We start from the raw sequence: 22,494 nt of genomic DNA, 5'->3' as shown, positions 1-22,494 counted from the left end.
CCACCTCTCTTGCAAAAATAAACATTGAAAAGAGAAAAGTAAGGTAGAGAAAAGAGGTTAAGAAAAATCATAGGGAAGAGAAAATACGTTAATAGGCCTGTAAAACAAATTTATGGGTAAATGGACCTACACAGTTCAAACCTGTGTTGTTCAAGGGTCAACTCTACCAGCCAATACATTCCTCCTCATATGGAATGTTTGTCATACTGTTAATAAAGGAGATCTTTTTTTCTAAATCTGATTAGCTCTACAGTTTAAATACAGGGTGAATTTTCTCAACTTTGTGCCCATTTTTTCACCTATAAAGTATTATAAACCCAGGATAAGAACTCGTGTGCCTCTGTGTGACTTTGTGTATATTTCTGTGCTTACGGTATAGTCCTGTCTTCCCTCCAAATCTGGGTGATTTTGTTGGGAAAAGAAAGAAGTACAAATTGAAAATGAAGTTTATATGAGAAGCTCTAGTGATACAAAGATATCAGTGGGCACACAGATACCATGCCCTAAAATAAAAAGGGGGTAACAGTAAGAAATATGAAGGTATAATAAATTATAAATAAATATACAAAGTTATAAATAAAGTATGTAAGTTATAATAAATTATAATAGGCCTGTCATTTATAAACTAATGCTAAAAGAACAGAAAAGATGGTGTTTAGGGATTAGCCTAAGAACCATTATAAAATATTAATTCATTTCTTTATTTTTTTAATTTTTTTTTAATGTTTATTTTTTGGAAGAGAGACAGAGTACGAGCAGGAGAGGGGCAGAGAGAGAGAGAGGGAGGGATACACAGAATCGGAAGCAGGATCCAGGCCCTGAGCTGTCAGCACAGAGCCCAACACGGGGCTCAAACCCATGAACCATGATATCATGACCTGAGCTAAAGTCAGACACTTATTCAGCTGAGCCACCCAGGCACCCCAAGCCATTTCTTACTATGTGTCACTTTAACTTTGTTAGCATTATCTTTTAGAGACTTAAAAACATGGGTTTCTGTGTTTGAATCCTTAATAAACACTCAGATTTTTATTCCTGTATTAGTCTATAAATTTGGGATGAATAAGAATGGTTCTAACCCTGAAATTTTAATTCTACTTCATAAGTTAAAGATAACCTTTGGACGAGAATCCAGTAACATTCTCATTCAAACTGATGGAAAAACTAGGGAAGTAGAAAGGCAATTGGTTTGATAATTACATGGTAATCAACTCTCCACAAATGAAAAAGCTAAAAGCAAAAATGGTAAGGCATTGAAACAGAAGGCAGGGCATTTGCTTTTGACAAGGAAATGTGCTACAACTCGGAAGACGTGGTGACCAAGTTGTCTGCCATCAAGGCTGCTAGAGAGACCAAGCTGAGATATCATATTAAAACATTTGCATTTATATGATTTCCTACCAATTTCAAAAATACTTTTATATATTATTGTTTGCAATAGCTACTATAACAAAATGCCAAATACTTACTGGCTTAAACCAACCCAAATGTATTTATTCTCTTACCATCCTAGGGAACAGAATCTGAAATGGATTTACAGGGCTGTACTCTTTCTGGAGTCTCTAAGGGAAAATCTTTTACCTTACCTTTTCTAGCTTCTACAGGCTGCCTGCATCTTTGGCTAATGGTTCTATTCCTCAGCTTCAAAGCCAGAAATGTTGAGCTGAAACTTCTCACATTTCCATCCCTCTAGTTCTCTCTTCTGCCTCCCGATTCCACTTACAGGAATGCTTATGGTTACCTTGGGACCACCTGAGTAACCCACGATCTTCTCCGCATCTTAGGGTCAGCTGATTAGCAACCTGAATTCCATCTGCAGCCTGATTACTCCTTTACCATGTAACATACTCACAGGTTTTAGGAATTACGTAGGACATGGACATCTTTGGGGTAGGGAGACATTTTTCTGCATACCATAATATCTCACTGGTCCTCACTTCATTCATAAATAAATAAATAAATAAATAAATAAATAAATAAATAAATAAATAAAGAAAGAAAGAAAGAAAGAAAGAAAGAAAGAAAGAAAGAAAGAAAGAAAGAAAGAAAGTCTGGGAGAATGTTTCGATGTTACAGTCTCGGAGAAATAAATTGACTTACCCAGGAATTACGTAGGACATGGACATCTTTGGGGTAGGGAGACATTTTTCTGCATACCATAATATCTCACTGGTCCTCACTTCATTCATAAATAAATAAATAAATAAATAAATAAATAAATAAATAAATAAATAAATAAAGTCTGGGAGAATGTTTCGATGTTACAGTCTCGGAGAAATAAATTGACTTACCCAGGGGGCGCCTGGGTGGCGCAGTCGGTTAAACGTCCGACTTCAACCAGGTCACGATCTCGCGGTCCGCGAGTTCGAGCCCCGCGTCAGGCTCTGGGCTGATGGCTCGGAGCCTGGAGCCTGTTTCCGATTCTGTGTCTCCCTCTCTCTCTGCCCCTCCCCCGTTCATGCTCTGTCTCTCTCTGTCCCAAAATAAATTAAAAAAAAACGTTGAAAAAAAATAAAAAATAAATAAATTGACTTACCCAGGGTAACATGGAACATTAAGGCAGGAATCATACCAGATTGGATATGTTGTTATAAATATTTCATTCTGTCTCTTCTACCAAAAGTAGGTGAGGACTCTAGCTTGTAAAACAGTTTTCACAACCAGCCAGTGGATGTGCTTCCAAAGTAGACCTCCAGGAGCCACAAAAATAAGGATATTTTCAAAGAAGGGCAATGAGGCTGTTTAACCAGTACTTAGGGCAGGACTCTTACATATTGAAATCAACTATGATCAGAACGGCTAAAGATGAAATTAGGTTTTGAAAGGGTTGGCAGGTAACTATTTCCAACCCAAATTTAGTTGTTTTTTGGGTTTTTTGTTTTGTTTTGTTTTCAGTTTATTAATTTGAGAGGGTGCGTGCACGTGCCTGCACAAGTGGGGACAAGACAGACGGAGGGGGAGAATCCCAAGCAGGCTCTACGCTCCGTGGAGAGCTCAGGGCTCAGTCTCACAAACCTCGAGATCATGACCTGAGCCAAAATCATGAGTTGGAAACTTAACCCACTGAGCCACCCAGGTGCCCAAACCTAAATTTACTTTTGACAAAATGTTTGAATATTATTATCTTGCTGAGTCTCACCTAGCCTTACTTTAAACTTTGATTATAACAGTTGTATTAGAACTCTGTTCTCAGAAAGTTTTCCTATATAGTGATCCCATCCTAATTGATTTTGTTTTGCATATGGTGATTTCTTAGTAAAGTTAACCTTCATATTTCCCTGTTATATTTTTAATGGCCCTTTATATTATCTGATATTATATTATTTGTATGTGTATTTGTCCTCCCCACCAGAAACAGCTCCATAGAGTTTGGTTGTTTTGTTAACTGATACATTTCCCTACCTAGAACAGTACATGGTATATATAATAGGTACTCAATATTTTTTAAATGAATGAGTGAATGAATGAATAAGAAAAGGAAGAAGAGTTGAAAAACATGTACATTTCTTAAGGGGATTGGTCTAGGTTCTCAGCTTTGATTCTGCTGGGTTAAGGAGTACACAGTCCAGTCTGACTTAACCCAAAGCTCAGTGTCTTTGTGGTATTTGGTTGTTACCTAAATTCCACTGATATCTACTTCAAAATTGTTTTCAGAAAGCAAACATTTTAGATTAATTTACTTCTTTCCACCCTAACTACTACCATTCCCCTTAAGCCTACAAACAGTAGATTGCACCTGATAAAACAGATGCTGTGCTCAAATCAAAACAAATGGAAAGTGCTGTGTATTTTGGCAACCTTCCTTTCTTCCTTTGCCTATTTTTAAAACAGAGCTTTCCTAGGATATAATTTCCTGTATAGTGTGGCTGATATGGCCTACTTAAAGTCTTTCAGCCTTGCAGTAATTGAAATGTAAACTTACTGAAGAATTAGTATGGTTTTGCAAATTTTTTTAGGCTTATACCATCTCGTGACTTGAAAATAGAGTGTTTATTTCCAAGTCGTGTGTAATTGCTGTAGCTTTTCTAGGAAACCGTGTTCTTATTCTAAGAATGTTGGAGAACGTGGCAATGAAAAGATTGGCTAACAGCACTTAAAAATCAAAATCAGACATTTGGTCTGATCACAGAGATTTACTGTGAGCAAGAACAAAGAACAGGGAAAATTCTGGGAGATTACTCTTTTAAAGGCTTAGAAATAGCCCTCTACGGATGCCTGGATGGCTCAGTCAGCTAAGAGTCTGACTTCAACACAGGTCATGATCTCATGGTTCAGGGTTCGAGCCCCACATCAGGCTCTGCACTGACAGTGACAGAGCCTACTTGGGATTCTCTCTCTCTGCTCCTCCCCCACTCACACATCCATTTTCTCTTTCAAGATAAATAAATAAACTCATTAAAAAAAAAAAAAAAGGAGCTAGCCCTCTAAAACCCTATTGACTTGGTTTTGAAAGTGACCTAATTTTTCCTAAATACTTGGGTGATATGAAAATGAACAAATATACCACACACTAGCTTTATAGTTCTTGTCAATTGGTAAAATCTGAAGTTATTTACTAGTTTTAGAGTGGATATAGAAGGGAAAAAATGCAATAAAGTACTTTTTTTTTTTATTGTCAAGAAGTGTTCCCCAGCCATCTTTTCATATTTTGGATTAAAAATACTCATTTGATTCAAGGGTTTTAATTTGGGAAGTGTAAAGGTTAACCCACTGATTGAGATGGAATTTTTGAAAATTAGTCTTGTTAGACCACATGTTTATTTGTTTATTTTCCACTTTGATCTACTTTTAATTTAGTTTTTGTTTTTATCAAAGCTGTAATTATTTAAATTTTAAAAATCAAATAGTTTCTAAGGCTTATTATGAAAAGAACAATTCCCCACCTTCCCCATCCCCATTTCTCTCTAGAGGCAACTACTTTCAGCTCTTGTAGCTGAATCCTTTAGTATTTATTTCCATATCTAAATAACATGCTTATATTACCATTTCTTAATTTTTCAGATGGGCATTATCAGTTGACTTCTTGCTATTATTAAGGATGATTAATAGTAGTTATCACATATAACTATACACATGCATATTTCCCTGCCATTATAGCCTCCCAGGGTCATTACAGTGTAATTTGTATTGGATCAGTATTCAGTATTTGCATTATGTAGGCTAAGTTAAAAAGAAAGAAGCAATAAACTAAACAAATAAAGAACACAGCACCTAGAACCAGGCTGCCAAGGTTAACATCCCAGTCCTATCTGTTACTAGCTATGTCATTGTACAAGTTATCTGACTTTTCTGTGCCTCAGTTTCCTCATCTGTAACATGAGAACTGTTATAGTACTTACCTCCTCAGGTGGTGGTGAGAATTACATGAGTTAATGAACATAAAGCATTTAAATCAGTACCTGACATAGAATAGTACCTGTTGTATAGGATTTTTCATGGTAGAAACACTATTTGCATTTGGTCTCTGTGGTATCCTATCATTACCATTTTTTTTCCTGCACAGTGGTTTGTTTTCCCTGCTTGTTATTCATTGTCTTGTTTTCTGGTTTGTTGTTTGGTTGGTTGGTTTTTCACTTATGTGGGATTCTCTATTATTGCACATTTACACCTGAACTCTGCCGCAGTTGTGTGGATTTCTTCTCTGTGTTATCATCCAATGGATATTCCAGACTAGCTCTTGTTTTAGATCCTCAGATTTCTTAATCTCCTGTTTTCCTCCTTTTTAAGTTTACTTCCTCATTTTAATGAAGTACATCCTTCCGGAGAAGACTGTGTGAAAGACAAATTTTTTGAGATGCCAGATTGGAAATAATTTTCCTTCAGAATTTTGAAGACATTTCTCCATTGCCTTTTAGCCTGTAGTGTTGCTGTGGAGAGTCTGAAGCCATTCTGATTCTCACCGGCTTGTGGGATCTTTTCCATGTGTGGAAAATTTAGGTTTAAAATTTCATGATTATGTGCCTTGGTGTGAATCGATTGTGGTAGATTTTGCTAAATCCTCCCCTTTTAACTTGGGAAATCCTTTGTCCTTCAGCTCTGGGAAATTTGGTTAAAATTTATTTCTTTATCGATTTTCTCTGCTTTGTTTTCACTGTTTGTTCTGTCTGGGATTCCATTTATTCAGTTGTAAAGCTACTTGGACCGATTGTCTAATTATCTGATCTTTTTTCTTCTTTTTCCTGTCACTTTTTCTTTTTGTTCTATTTTATGATGAGTTTCTCAATGTCATCTTCTAACCCTTTAGTTAATCTTTAATTTCTGTCTCTGTGTGTTTAACTTCTAAGAGCTCTTTTTATTTTCTGAATGTTCCTTTTCCTATAGTGTTCTATCCTTATGTTGTTTAAAATAGCTTCCTTTTTGTCTATGTATATGAAAAATGGGTTTTTTTTTAGATACGTTCTTTCTGCATAGTCTCTCCTTTGACTTCTGGTTTTTGTTTGTTTGAGCCTCTGTCTCTCATGCATGATTTTCTCAAATGTTGGATAATATTTGGTCCTCCACTCACATTTGAGTATGATAATCAAAAGCTGGTTACAAGGCCTGAGCCTATGAAGAGGATTGCTGAATGTCATCTTTACTGTAGGGTGATCTGACAAGGCAGCTGTATTTGTTCCCAGTGTTCCCGGTTGTACCACAAACCAAGTGGCTTAAAAAAACAGAAATATATTGTCTCACAGTTCTAGAGGTTAGAAGTGCGTAATCAAGATGTAGACAGGGCCAATTCCTTCTGAAACCTGTTGAGGAAAATCCTTTTCTTCTTTCTTTTCTTTTCCTTTCTTTTCTTTTAAGTTTATTTAAATAATTTATTTTTGGGAGGGGGAAGGGATAGAGAGAGAGGCAGAGAGAGAATCCCATGCAGGCTCTCTGTCAGCACAGAGCCCAGCACAGGTCTTGAACTCACAAACTGCGAGATCATGACCTGGGCCGAAACCAAGAGTTGGATGTTTAACCGACTGAGCCCCCCAGGCACCCTAAGGAGAATCCTTTTTTGCCTGTTTGCAGCTTCTGGTGGTTGCCAGAAGTCCTTGGCATTCCTTACCTTCCAGGTGCAGCACTTTGGTCTCTGTCTCTGTTGTCACATGGCGTTTTCCTCTTGTGTCTGTGTATCAGTCTCTTCTCTCCTTCTTACAAGGAGCCAAGCATATTAGATTCAGGGCCCACTATACCCCAGCATGACTTCATCTTAACCAATTACATCTGCAGTGGCCCTATTTCCAAATGATGTCACATTTTGAGGTACTGGGGGTAAGAACTTTGTATTAGTCAGCTCAGGCTGCCATAACAAAATACCACACAGTGAGTAGCTTAAACAACACAAATTTATTTTCTCACAGTTGTGGAGGCTGAAAGTCCAAGATTAGGGGGCCATCAGGGTTGATTTTGGGTACAGGCTCTTCCTGGCTTGTAGACAGCCATCTTCTCTCTGTGTCCTCACGTGGCCTTTTCTGGATGCCTGTGTTAAGAAAGCCCTGGTGCGTTCTTTCTTATAAGGACACCAGTTCTATCAAATTAGGGCCCCCTTATGACCTCATTTAATCTTAGTTACCTCCATAAAGGCCCTGTTTCCAAATACAGTCACCTTGGGGGTTATGGCTTCAACATATCAATTTGGGGGAATCACGGGTCAGTCCGTAAGAGACTTCAACATATCTTTCTGAGGGAGACACAGTTCAAACCATTACAACTGTTTCCTGGGAAAATGATCAGTGTCTGTATGTTTAGATATTTTCTCTCATGTCAGAGTCTTCAGACAAGATTCTTCCATTCTGAAAGGTACTTGGTTGCTAGCGTTCCGGTGAGAGACTAAGGGTTGGGGGCTCTCAATATTTAATTTATAAACTAGAACTTAATGCCTACTCTCAACTGTGCCAGAGATTTGCAAATCCAGAGGCCCTTGACTCTTCCCAGAGAATCAGCCGCAAGGTTCCTGTGGGAGGAAGGAGGGGCATCGCCTGACCACGAAAAGGGGAGGAGGGCATCTGGGAGCCTACCTGCTCCTCAGGCAGACTTAACAGCCATACTTCCTGGCTTTTGCCCTCGTGACCAAGGATTGTGTCACCAGTTCTTGAGCCTTTGGGGAGCTCTGCGGTGTAAAGTTGGATTGCTTCTCCACTTTCCCACTGTCAGCTTAATATCCAATTTTCTCAGGCCTCCTAACTCAGGTGCTCCACTTCCACTTCCTTCCTACCTCCCCAAAATTCGGATTGCTGTCTTCTTTTCTTCATTCTTTTGGACTTGTCTTTTTTAAAAAATCACGTTTACTGTTGTTTTAGTGAGATTTGTGGTAAGGATGCAATTAAATGTATATGTGCAGTTTATCAATCTTTACCCAGATTCCCAAATTGACTGTGTGAGTGGAACACTTCTGGTTGAAATATACTGTCATATCAAATATAACTTATCATGAAATAAACCATTATTGTTGGTTTTTAAAATGTGCTCACATAGAAGACAGATTTAAAGTAGTAATAGATACCATTTGTTTTAGATCTTTGACAACAATTTTGAAGTTTAATTTTAACTGACATACAGGGAATCCATGTGTATCATGTCTTGAGTTATATGGTTTGTAAATCAAGTATTGATACATAAAAATCACAATTTTCACTTAGGACAGTTGAATAAAGTCACTTGGGACAATTTATTATCCTTTAATGAACTAAACCTACTTACTTTTACTTAAAGTAAAGCGGGTGACGAATATTGTTTTATAAACCTAATTCTTGATGTGCCAAGTTTACATATTGTATGTATAATACATATTAGTATGTAACTTCACTGCTGAAGTAATTGATGCTGTTATAATTAAGTGACTTATACTCTTCTTATGTTTTCTAGAAATGATTTCTTCATGATCATCTCATGACCATTACAGTGGATCCACTTTAGGAAACAAGTGTTAAATTTAAATAAGGTTATTTACTTGGGCAGGGTGTTTAATGAACACCTAGCACGGTTTTTTTCTGAAATTTTAGAATGTGAGGGGCGCCTGTGTGGCTCAGTTGGTTAAGCTCCAACTTCAGCTCAGGTCACGATCTCATGGTTAGTGAGTGAGCCCCGTGTCTGGCTCTGTGCTGACAGCTCAGAGCCTGGAGCCTGCTTCGGATTCTGTGTCTCCCGCTCTTTCTGCCCTTCCCCCAATTGTTGTTCTCTCAGTCTCTCTCTCTGTCTCTGTATCTCTCTCTCTCTCTCTCAGTAAATAAATAAACTTTTAAAATAAAATAAAATTTTAGAATGTGAATTAGAGCACCCCTTGACCTTGTATGAAGTAATTCAGAAGCATCCCCACAGTTTTCATGCTAAGATGCAGCCAGCCGACTGCAGCAGTCTTATCCTTTACTAACTTCCCGTGCAAATGCTTTGGAAAACATGCACAAAGGGAAGAAAAAAAAAAAACCACACAGTAACATTCAAACCTAAGAGGCTAACTCGGGCTTTTGCTAATGTCTAGGAAGAATTTTACCAACTGTAGTGCCAATGGAAATAGACTTTTTAAAAACAGGGACAGAAACCGTTGTTTCCATTAAAGGAAATGTTGTTAAGTAGTAAATTGGAGGGAGGCCTAGCCACCTCCACCCTAATCCCATGATGGAACAGCTTAAAATCCGAAAAGCTACAGCAGCCAGAAAGGACTGCCACCACCCTCAGTGTGGGGAGAACGTGTTCAGAGGCTGCCAGTGTTCTGCTCCCCCCCCTTATCTACTCACACCCCATAACCTGTCTGCTGTGAAGAAACCTCCAGTAAGTTACAAAAAGAAGAAATAACAACTGAGTACAAGGGAAAATCAGAAGTGCGGACGGTACTAGATGAATTCAAAAATAAAAATGACAGTAATTCATATTACAATTTATATTCTGAATCACTTTGAAAGCCTGTATTTTAGGGGCGCCTGGGTGGCTCAGTCAGTTAAGCGTCCAACTTCGCCTCGGGTCATGATCTCATGGTTCATGAGTTCAAGCCCCACATGGGGCTCACATCCCATTTCAGATTCTCTGTCCCCCCGTTCCCCCCAACCCTACACTCTCTCTGCCCCTCCCCTGCCCACACTCTTTCTCTTTTAAAAATAAACATTTTTAAAAAAGGAAAGAGCCTATATTTTAAAAAGGAAGAAAATGAAACACTACACTCGCAAAGCAAGAAAAAATACCAAAATAAAAGAATCTGTAAAGGAGGTACAACAAACAAAGCAATAAAAAAGCAGAAATACAAATAAAAAACAAAATTGAGGGAATTAAAGGAAGAGTTGTTCCCTTAAGTAAGTCTAATAAGGTAAACACTTGAAATAGTTAAAGGTAAACACTTGAAATAGGGAGAAGAATAGTAGAGGGATTGACACAATGAGAAATCAGAAAAGATATAAGCAAGCAATGCTAAATTAAAATTTAAAAATAATAAACTACCTAAAAATTCTCATTTAAAATTTTTTATTGGGGCACCTGGGTGGCTCAGTTGGGTAAGCATCCAACTCTTGATTTCTCATGGTCATGAGATCAAGCCCCACGTTGGGCTCTGTGCTAGGTGTGGAACCTGCTTAAGATTCTCTCTTCCTCTCTCTCTGCCCCTCCCCTGCTCACGTATGCACGTGCACTCACTCTCTGTCTCTAAAACAAACCAAAAAAATGTTTAAAAATTTTATTAAATTTTATATTTTTATTAAAAATTTTTTCTTTTTAGAAAATAGAATCCTCTCTGATAAAATATACCTAAGCTTTTGCCTTTTCAGCTAAAGTTGACAATATTTTTGCAGAGAAATTTTCCCTCTTACACAGCACCAGGATCTACCTTTGATATGTTTAGATATGGACTTCATCTTTCCATAACGTAATTTTAGAAATACAGTGCTTTCCCAACCACAGGTGTAATAATGAGATTGTCAGCCAGATCACCACCACACTGTGAAAGGTCCTCCTAAAAATATAAAAGCTAGAACTGTTCCCTAAGATTTTAGCTAAGTTAGAAAAATAAAATCTTTCCCCAAACCTCATGTAATTTTAAAAGCTCATGAGAAATGTTACTTCAGAAATATAATAGAATTGTAAAAACATGAAGTTCTTTTAAAAGACTACAAAAAATTTAAAGTATATCTAAGTATACAAATATATGAAATTTTGGGACACCTCAGTGGTTCAGTTGGTTAAGCATCTGACTTTGGCTCAGGTCATGATCTCACGGTTTGTGGGTTCGAGCCCTGTGTCAGGCTCTGTGCTGACAGCCCAGAGCCTGGAGCCTGCTTCAGATTCTGTGTCTCCCTCTCTCTCTAACCCCTCCCCTGCTCATGCTCTGTCTCTCTCTCTCTCTCTCTCCCTCTCTCAAAAATAAATAAATTTTTTAAAAGTTCAAATATATGAAATTTTGCCTATCTTTTGGCTATCAGAATGAATATAGACTGATTCCTTTTCTTTTTTTTTAACCACAGATCCAAACTCTGTAGGTAACATGGGAAAGCAAACTTCAAAAGGTCTTGAAAAGTCACAAAAATAGACTGACTTGAGTAATTTTACTTTAAAATATTGTATTAACTTACGAAGATTTCCAATAGACATCTTTTTTTAACGTTTTTATTAAAATTCCAGTTAATACACAGTGTACTATTAGCTGCAGGTATATGATACAGTGATTCAGCACTTCCATACATCATCCAGTGCTCATCACAAGTGCCCTCCTGAATCACCCGTCCCCCACCCACCTCCCCTCTGGTAGCTATCAGTTTCTTCTCTATAGTTAAGAATCTGTTTCTTGGTTTGCCTCTCTCCTTTTTTCCCTATGCTCATTTGTTTTGTTTCTTAAATTCCACATATGTGTGAAATCCTATGGTATTTGTCTTTTTCTGCCGGACAGAAAAAGTCACAAAAATCGGTGGAGTTGAATAGTCTTATTTTAAAATATTACATTAACTTTGAAAGGTTTCCAAGAGGCATCTCTTATTTATCTTTTAGCTTTTTTTAAGTTTATTTATTTCTGGAAAGAGAGAGCAGGGGAGGGGCAGACAGAGTGAATCCCAGGCAGGCTCTGCACCATTAGCACAGAGCCCAACTCAGTGCTCGAACCCGTGAACCGTGAGATCATGAAATGGGAGATCATGACCTGAGCCAAAACCAAGAGTCAGACACTTAACCAGCTGAGCCACGCAAGTACCCCTCAAAAGGCATCTTTTTTTTTTAACTTTATTTTTTATTTTTTAAAATTTACCTCCAAATTAGTTAGCATATAGTGCAACAATGATTTCAGGAGGAGATTCCTTAGTGCCCTTTACCCATTTAGCCCATACCCCCTCCCACAACCCCTCCAGCAACCCTCAGTTTGTTCTCCATAGTTATGAGTGTCTTCTGTTTTGTCCCCCTCCCTGTTTTTATATTATTTTTGTTTCCCTTCACTTATGTTCATCTGTTTTGCCTCTTAAAGCCCTCATATGAGTGAAGTCATATGATAGTTGTCTTTCTCTGACTGACTAATTTCACTTAGCATAACACCCTCCAGTTCCATCCACGTTGTTGCAAATGGCAAGATTTCATTCTTTTTGATTGCCAAGTAATACTCCATTTTATATATATATATATATATATATATATATATATATATATATATATACCACATCTTCTTTATCCATTCATCCATCGATAGACATTTGGGCTTTTTCCATACTTTGGCTATTGTTGATAGTGCTGCTATAAACATGGGGGTGCATGTGTCCCTGCGAAACAGCACACCTGTATCCCTTGGATAAATGCCTAGTAGTGCAATTGCTGGGTCGTAGGTAGTTCTATTTTTGGTTTCTTGAGGAACCTCCATACTGTTTTCCAGAGTGGCTGCACCAGTTTGCATTCCCACCAACAATGCAAAAGAGATCCTCTGTCTCCGTATCCTTGCCAACATCTGTTGTTGTCAGAAGACATCTTTTAAATGAAGTTTTAACACTTCTGTTTTAGTATGGTATATCTTTTCTTACGATGATTGTCAAAATCAATTATTGGAGCCACCAAGAGAAGTTTCTGCCATTGATATGATGTTTGAATGTAATTTCAGCCTACTAAGTCAACATTCTTACCTTTTCCCTGTAGGAGGCAGATTTAGATTTACTCTAAGAAAGAGAATCTAAGGGCACTTCCTTCTTGGGAGAGGGAGGAGTCTGCACCAAGTGGTCAGTGTCCAGATAACTCTGGGTTCTGGTGATGGGTAGACAACAGGGACATTCCTCACGGAACCTCTTCAGTGTAGAAGAGCCTGTAGGCTGCTCTGCCAGGAGAATTTACTCTAAGTTATAAACAGTGCCTCTGAGAGGTGGGCTAAAGGTTCAGCTTCTTCATTTTTTGAGCTTTTTCTTTAAATGATGGTGTACCTAAACAGTGTTATGAAAATAGGAGTACATTTTAACTGTCCACATTGAATAAATTATCACACAAAACTGAGTTCATCGTCTTTTCTCCAAACCCAAGACTCTTCTTACATTCTCTTCATGAATGACACCCACCTTCCCCTAGGTGATATTGTCAGAGAATTCTCCTGCTACAGCTCTTCTCCAACTTTAAGACACATAGGAATCCCCCTGGGATCTTGTTGGAACGCAGATTCTGATCTAATAGGTCTGCCCTGGGCTTGAAATTCTGCATTTCTATCAGGCTTCCAGGTGATGCCAATACGACTTGTGTATATACCACAGTTCAAATAGCAAGGCTTTGGGCACATTCTCATCTCTGATTACATATCAAAAACACTTTTGTCTTTTATTTTATTTTTTTTTAATTTAAAGTGTTTTTTTTTTTTTTAGAGAGTACAAGCAGGAGAGAGGGGCTGTCAGGGGGTGGGGGAGCAGGGAGAGAGAGAGAGAGACTGAGAGAGAGAGAGAAAGAGAGACAGAATCTTAAGCAGGCAGAGAGAGAGAATCTGAAGCAGGCTCTACACTCAGCACGGAGCCTGATGCAGGGGTCAGTCCCACGACCCTGGGATCTTGACCCGAGCCGAAATCAAGAGTCGGCCGCTCAACCAACTGAACCATCCAGGCACCCCAAAACCCTCTTGTCTTTTAAATTACTGTCTGCCCTCTCTCTGGGCGTGGTAATGATGAGGCCTAGAATCTAAATAATTTTTTTTTTAATTCCCAAGGAATTTTTATCTACAACCAAGGTGAAAATAACTAAGAGGTATCTTATTGTGAAAAGTGAATAGTTACCACGTTGTACTTTTTTACTATAAGTTTATGTATGCATATGGACACTAAATAGCAAATAGTTTGTTTTAGAAACATCTGTATGTACATGGATTGATTAACAACTTGGAACATACTATAGAAAAATAATTTTTCTTTTAATTTTTTTTTTCAACGTTTATTTATTTTTGGGACAGAGAGAGACAGAGCATGAACGGGGGAGGGGCAGAGAGAGAGGGAGACACAGAATCGGAAACAGGCTCCAGGCTCTGAGCCATCAGCCCAGAGCCTGACGCGGGGCTCGAACTCACGGACCGCGGGATCGTGACCTGGCTGAAGTCGGACACTTAACCGACTGCGCCACCCAGGCACCCCAGACAAATAATATTTTAACAAAATTAACCATACAATACAATTATCGGGGTAAGGATATTGAATTAGACTTTCTCCTAGTTTCCATGTTGTAGGGCTGGCCATAAACAAAATTTTCTACATCAGTGAAATTTCTGTACCTTACTCCAGCCTCTTCATTCCTCCCACTGTGTTTACCTGGGTCCTTCATGCTGTCTTGCATTCTGGCACTGAGCCAGCCCTTTCTTACCCCAAGTATCCTGTGACCTGTCACTTGTCTCTGTACATTCATCCAAATGTGAACTTCGGTTCTCTAGGTAAGGTTGATTGCACATGTTTTTGAAGGAAAGTAATTTGATATCGTAGGTTCATTTTCAGTCATGACAGATTTATTCTTCCTGGGTTTTTTTTCCTACCAGTCTTTGTTTCTCAAGAACACTGTGTTATCCCATGTGGTATAAAGGCTGGTTCTCACTCTTTGAATGATTATTGTACATTTAAAGTATACTGTCAGTGGGGCACCTGAGTGGCTCAGTTGGTTGAGTGTCTGACTCTTGATTTCGGCTCAGGGCATGATCTCACAGTTTATGAGTTCAAGCCCCACATCCAGCTCTGTGCTGACAGCGTGGAGCCTGCTTGGGACCCTCTCTCTCCCTCTCTGTCTGACCCTCCCCTGCTCACGTTCTCTCTCTCTCAAAAAATAAATAAACTTTAAATAAAATATGCTGTTGAGCCTAGACTGTAAAGCTACAAGTTGTATATAAAAGAGCATATCTTGGGGCGCCTAGGTGGCGCAGTCGGTTAAGCGTCCGACTTCAGCCAGGTCACGATCTCGCGGTCCGTGAGTTTGAGCCCCGCGTCAGGCTCTGGGCTGATGGCTCGGAGCCTGGAGCCTGTTTCCGATTCTGTGTCTCCCTCTCTCTCTGCCCCTCCCCCGTTCATGCTCTGTCTCTCTCTGTCCCAAAAATAAATAAACGTTGAAAAAAAAAATTAAAAAAAAAAAATAAATAAAAAAAAAATAAAAGAGCATATCTTACCTAAAGAATGAAAATCTTCATTTTCTAGCTCAGTCATCAACCTGTCTGTCACCTGGACAAAGGAGCATACCATTTAGTAGCTCGGTTTGTTCACTCATAGAAATAGTACGATGGAATTGTCTATGTGAAGGTAGATGGGATGGGGGTACCGAGGTGCCTAAGAAATGGAATACCTTGGGAATACCTCAAGTAGGAAACATGATGGGCCAAGACTTTGGGAACACTAAGGGAAAGAAGAAGGTAGAGTGACAATTTAGTGTTAAAATGAGCACATGTCACTCCTATCTGGATATGCTCTTTCCCATGCTAAAATCCTGAGAAATTCTGTGTGGTTTTGTTAGAAAGGAACTGTCTTTCTCAAAAATATTTATTATTCAAATAAATCAATAATACTTTAAACAGCATAACAAAGCAAATTCTGAATTCTCAGCCAGTGTGGATGGAGAGTTATTTTGGACCGAGAGGTCATTTCTTCCTAAAGTCTGCTCCCAGGAACAGTTCCCATAAGCAGATCCTGCTTTTTATGTCTTCTTTCCAACACTCCTTTTAAATTAATTATCAGTTAGTTTTTAAACATTTTTGCACTTTTGCTTTCTTTCATGTTCCTCAAACTGCTGAGGTCAGGGATGAGATACACCGGACTTCTGTGATTCAAAATCACTGGGGAGGGGGGCTCCTGGGTGGCTCAGCCGATTAAGCTTCCGACTTCAGCTCAGGTCATGATCTCATGGTTCATGAGTTTGAGCCCCGTGTCGGGCCCTGTGCTGTCAGCTCAGAGCCTACAGCCTGCTTCGGATTCTGTGTCTCCCTCTCTCTCTGCCCCTGTCCCGCTCATTGTCTGTCTGTCTGTCTGTCTGTCTGTCTCTGTCTGTCTCTCTCTCCCCCTCTCTGTCTCAAAAATAAATAAATATTAAATTTTTCTAAAACTCACTGGGGAGGACCAAAGCAGTGTCATTGACAGAGCTTTCCCTTTCTAGTTACAGTCCTTCATACTTGAAGAATAATCTGTGAGCTCTTTGGCAGTGATGCCTGGAATCTGCAGGTAAACTATGTTGCAGCAACCTCAGCATCTGAAAGTATAACCCCCAAACATCTGAGTTTGGACAAGCTGTACAAAGTTAAGATAGTCTTAAATGGGGCAGGGAGGGAGAAGTACCTCAGAGTTGAGGAAGCTCAAATCAATTCTAGCCTAATTTATTCACCCCGAGCACATGCCCCATCTTTTTAAAAAGAACTCTTTTCAGCCATGGTCTCTATGCACTTGGGATTGAACTTCAACTAGTTTATTTTCAAGCATGCTTCTAACTTGGCACAGCTGTGGGAAAAATCCCATAACTGAGCCATCTGGGTTGGATAAAAGAGGGAGTTTTTCTATTGATTTCTCACATTTTGTTCCTTTTTGTTTTTAATGGGGGAAAATCATTATGAAATAACCAAATTATTGCATAATGTTAATGAAAGGGGAGAAATCTTTTCAACTCTACACTGTTTCTAAAGAATTCTATATTGGAAGGTCTCTCTGTTGTCTCTGAAATGTGGTATAGAATGAATGTTTTGGGTGAATTGACTTGAGTGAATAATAATGGTCAGAAAATAAAGTTCTCTTTGGGTGGTCTGAAATTCAGCAGTGTTTATTTCTTTTCAGACTCAGCAAAGATCCCCCCCCCCCCGCCCCAGGGAAGCATATTTTAGCATTTGATGATCTGGATTTACTTAGTGTGGTTATAATTGAAATCATTAGGCATATATAATTTTTCATTTTTTCATAAAGACCAGCATTAATTGCTGTATTACTCAAAGAATCTGAAGTTAAGAAATGTTGGAAAATTGTTTAATCTCTGATAACTTTGAGAACAACTTTGACAAAATAGACTATTTTAGATGTTAGAAACTGCTGTTTGCAGTCCAGAGTTACTTGTTTGAGTCTTGCATCAATTCAGACCTTAGAATTAAGAAACTTTTAAGTAAAAGTCTTCCTCCGTACTTGCTTCACCATGGGTACTGGGAACATGATGAGGAACAGGATGCTTTCTGTCCCTGTTGGTTGTTACAGTCAGAAGACAGGGGCAGATGTTATAGAAACCGTTGCTCAGATATGCTACAAAGAAAAAGTATGGTGCACAAAGATTGTATATGACCTTTAGAGGCGGCAGAGTTAGGGAAGGCTTTCCTTTAGAACTGAAGAAATTTCATTCACACAAAGCCAATATATAGTATATAATATAACATGAAATAGTAGTAGTTATATGGTAGATCAAACATTATGCTGGTAATCAACTATTCCTTATCTTCTTTTACTAATCCCTCCCATGAAAGCTTCTTGGCAGCAGGAACACCTTGACATCAGAGTTTATGCCTATTTCATGTCAGAAGGCTTTGTTTATAAAAGGCCCTGAGTAATATTTCTCATTAATATATCACATAATTTTTCTTTCTATCATGCTAGTGTAATTTAGTAGTTGTATCATTTAACATACATTACTGTTAACATCATTGTTGTTATAATATCACACGGGTCCTAGCATAGAAAGAATAATTTATACAAAGATACAATTTAAGAAAAATATTTTGGGGGCCCCTAGGTGGCTCAGTCGGTCGGGTGTCCAACTTTGGCTCAGGTCATGATCTCATGGTTTGTGAGTTCGGGCCCCAGCTCAGGCTCTGTGTTGACAGTTTAGAGCCTGGAGTCTGCTTCTGGATTCTGTGTCTCCCTCTCTCTCTTTGCGTCTCCCCCATTTGTGCCCTCTCTCTCTCAAAAATAAACATTAAAAAAAATTTTTAAGAAAAAATATTTTTTAATTAATATGCCGTTTACTGCTATTGCCTTGACTCATAAATCTACAGCAAGATCCCTTCCCCCAGAACATTATGTCCCGCTATATATTTGGAGCCTGTCCATCACTCTCAGTTTCTGTGATGGAAATGATGAGGATTGTTTTACAGTTGCTGTTGACTTTTTGTTTGCTTTATTTGGGCATTTAAATCAATTTCATTGTCTAAGAATGTAAATCATAAAAACTGGTTTCCTTTAAAAATGTTAAAAGATTATGAAATGAGGCCTACTTTCCTTTTGGCATCAAGGGTAGATAAATGCATTCCTATTAAATGGAGCATGGTCTTTTGATAGTAAATTTAGCCTATGGGTATATTCATTTTACAGTGTTCACTCAGGCTTAAAATATCCTCTAATGCCTTTGAGAGAGTAAAGCGAAGAACGCCATCACGTGACTGTCTGGGTTTCTGAAATGCTAAAGCTTTGTATAAGCCTTATGGATTTTGAGTAATAATAAAGCAAGTGCTGGCTTGTTAAAAAAGATAATCTGATCCATCCACTATATAAACCAGAATGTAATTTTAGATACTATGGTTTTACATCACAGATGATTCCATAATCTCCAAAAGAACTTGCCTAATTATAAGAGTATATTTTCTTGGAATATAAATTCATTTTGATACTTAAATGATTTTAAGATTCCATTTGAGGAATCTTTTACTTATAAATATTGTATTTTCAATTAAAATATTCACATTTCTCTAGTCGTGAAAAATATAGTGCATAAAGGGTTCCAAGATTTAAATATGACTGCCATTTCATTGTGACCGCTTTCAAAAGAAGTTGATTATCAAATAGTTAGGAAAAATGGAAGTTACAGTCTTGCATATAGTTAGCCCAGTTTACTAATTCTTATACTAAATATTTTTGAGCATCTTTTTTGTTCCAGGTACCATAGTAGGCATCAGGTATATTCTTGAGAAACAAAACAAAGTTTGCAAAACAGACCATCGAACAACCTTTCTCATGTAGTATTCCCACTGACGTTTATGTGCTTAATTCTTTGGATATCTTGGCCTCCCGCTCAGAATATATCCACTTCAATCTTTGTGCAGATCTCTAACAAGCTTCTGTGTCTGACTTACTGGTCTACTGGAAGTAGAAAGGGATTGCCGCTGAAGCCATCCGTACTGACAGTGCAGGTGATAATGACCAAATTCACACAGACAGAGCCACATTTGGCAAGGGATCACAAAAATAATTTCAAGTAGTATTTCTTTGGCCCTGCTCCAATCTGCTGCATGAGAACATCAAAACTTCCTATCCTCCAGATCCTTCTGAGAGTCCCCTGAAGGTGTCCCAACCAGAATTTCTTAGCATGGCAGTCCTCTTCTCTGTTTTCAGGGCACTGTGGAGGTATCACCCATAACCACCACAGGGCATTAACCGTGCCGCGCATGGCAGCCGACGGCGCTGTGACCGATGAGAACCTCATGCTACTCTGGCCCTGCTTTCTCAGTCTCCACAGAGATTAGAGTTCAGCCTTTCATGTTAGGGTAGGCTCAGCTGCTATAATTGTAATGTGTAACAAAAATGCAACAGCTGAAGGAATATAGAAGTTTATTTCTCTCTCACATAACAGTCCACCTTAGGTGTTCATTTTGGCAACAAATCTTGTGCTGTCGTTCAAGAACTAGGGGGAGGGGGGCTCTGCCTGTCTTCAACACACAGCCTCCAAGGTTGCCCTGCTCTCTGCCCTTCCAGCCCACAGGAAAGGGGAAGAGCCTAGGGGGGAGATACCCCCACTTCTCAAAAGCCTCGGCTCACATTCAGTTGGAGAGAATTGGCCCCACCTCTCTGCAAAGGGCCGCTTCCCAGTCACATTTCTGCTATGACAGCAAGCTGTCACCTCCGTCTCCCTCTTGTTGCACTGTCCTAGACCTAGACCGCTGGCAGCCTCCTAGATCTAACCTCCAGAGCAGCTGAGGACATCTTCCATCATGTGATCTGCAGCATCTGTACCCTAGGCTGCCCTCTTTCCCATCCAGATCAACAGCTTGTCTAAATCTTTACCATTGTCCCCATATCCACCCTCCTTGCCACTCACACCAGCCTGAAAGGTTGGTGACCTGCCCCCTAGATACGGGGCCCTAGCTGTGGTCCTCTCCCCGACAAGCCACTCTTTCCTTCCATCCCAGTGGAGGACACATCTCTACCTCTGTCTCAAGCTCACTCTCCTTCCCAGTGTAATTCTTTTCTATCTCCTGTGGGATCTTGTTCCAGTAAATATTCCTGCTTTCTCTGAAGAGAATCTTATCTTGCTGGTAAAGTTTTCAATCGTTGAGAGTGTAAACATGCTTTCTTTTGCTTCATGCTGTTTTTTTTTTTTTAATTGCCCCTCTTTTTCCTTTTTAAACCAGATCTCTTAAAAGACTAGTTTATGTTACCTGCCCTGTCTGCACCTCCTGTCTAGTGTCCAGCCTTTTGCAATCCTTACAGAAAAGGAGCACACTGAGCTGTGTGCAGCCCACGTTCATTCAACAACTCGTCAACATGTACTCCTGAGCTCGATCTGTGCCAGGCACAGGGAATTCAGCAGTGAACAAAATAAAGGTCTTTGTCCTCCTGGAGTTTCTAGTAGGGAAAGGCAGAAAGTAAACATCTATCTGTTAGGTGTGTCAGTGATCTGTGGAATGTTCTAAAGACAAAACGGAGTCAGGATATAAGGGGGCTAAGAGGACATGGATATTTTAAGAGACCTCACAGGTAAATATTTGAGCAGAGATCTGAAGCAAGTGAGAAAGCAATCCACGTGGATAACTGGAAGGAGAGCATTTCAGGCCAAACAAAACAAAACAAAAAAACAACAAAACATGTAATAAGGCCCTGAGCATATCTGCACATACAAGGGACAGTAAAAGGGCCAATATGACTGGAGCAGAACAGGGCAGGAAGGAATAGCAGATGAGGCCGGAGATGTAGCTGGTGCCAGATCCACAGGGTTTTCTAGACTAGGGTGAGAATTCTGATGGGAGCTGTAAGAGGGGCTTGAGCAAAGGAATGACATGATTTTGGTTTTGTTTTTGCTTTTTTTTAGTTTACTTATTTATTTTGAGAGAGAGAACACAGGGAGGGGTGGAGAGAGAGAGAGAGAAAGAGAAGCCCAAGTAGGTTCTGCACTGTCAGCACAGAGCCTGACCCAGGGCTGGAACTCATGAACCATGAGATCATGACCTGAGCTGAAATCAAGAGCCAGATGCTTAACCAACTGAGCCACCCAGGCACCCCTTGTTTCTGTTTTAAGGAGAGACTCTGACTGCTGTATGCAGAATAGACCCCAAAAAGGCAGAGTGATCAGTTAGGTTGCCATCAGAATAATGCAGACAGGAGATGATGGTCATCTGGGCGGGGGAGGTATCTGTGGAAGCAGAGAGAAATCCATTCTGGGTAGATCAAAGAGATGACAGGCTAAGCAGTGCTGGCACCTTCCATTCGCCCCGCCAGTGGACTTTCCTCTCCACATTCCACGTTTCTACACCTTGCTTATGGCCCAGGAGGCTGATCCATACAGACTGCATCCTATCTGGCTTCCGTTTAGTTTGGCCCCTGAAAGGCTTCTGCAGAAGATCAGAAGGCAGGATGAGCATGAGGTCAGAGTACTGTTCTCCCAGCATCCTCCCTTCCTCCCTGCCACCAGGGGTTGGCTGTGACTGTCAACCTGAGGCTACCACTCTCCCCTACAGTTGCCCTCTCTGGATTCCAGGAAGCTTTCCCCTGTCCTCCCTCCTTCACATCCAGGGGTGATTCCAGTTCCTACTGTTGCTAACTCCAGGGTGCTTCAGTATCCTTTCATTGGGTTTCCTGAACCTTGCCCACAACTTTATAAATAGTCCCTTTAGTAAGATTTCCTCAGATTCTTACACTCTTGACTCATACTGGAAGCTAGGGCATCTAATGTAGTAAAAACAGCAGAACTTTTTTTTTTTTTTTTTAAGTTTATTTGTCCATTTTGAGTGAGAGACAGAGAGAGAGAGAGAGAGAGGGAGAGTGAATGAGTGGGGGAGGGGCAGAGAGAGAGGAAGAGAGCAAATCCCAAGCAGGCTCCAAGCCATCAGCACAGAGACCAACTCAGGGCTCAATCTCACGACCCATGACATCATGACCTGAGCCAAAGCGAGGCAGAGCTTAA

General features: G+C 39.6%; 1 protein-coding gene across 2 annotated transcripts in view; it reads left to right on the top strand.

The window, feature by feature from the left end:
• Positions 1 to 22,494, top strand: part of REEP3 (receptor accessory protein 3) — a 101,538-nt gene that overhangs the window by 45,829 nt on the left and 33,215 nt on the right. The gene's annotated exons all lie outside the window — the stretch shown is intronic.

This window comes from Lynx canadensis, chromosome D2 (assembly GCF_007474595.2).
Source record: "Lynx canadensis isolate LIC74 chromosome D2, mLynCan4.pri.v2, whole genome shotgun sequence".
NCBI lineage: Eukaryota > Metazoa > Chordata > Mammalia > Carnivora > Felidae > Lynx > Lynx canadensis.
This window is presented reverse-complemented; position numbering and strand designations above follow the sequence as displayed.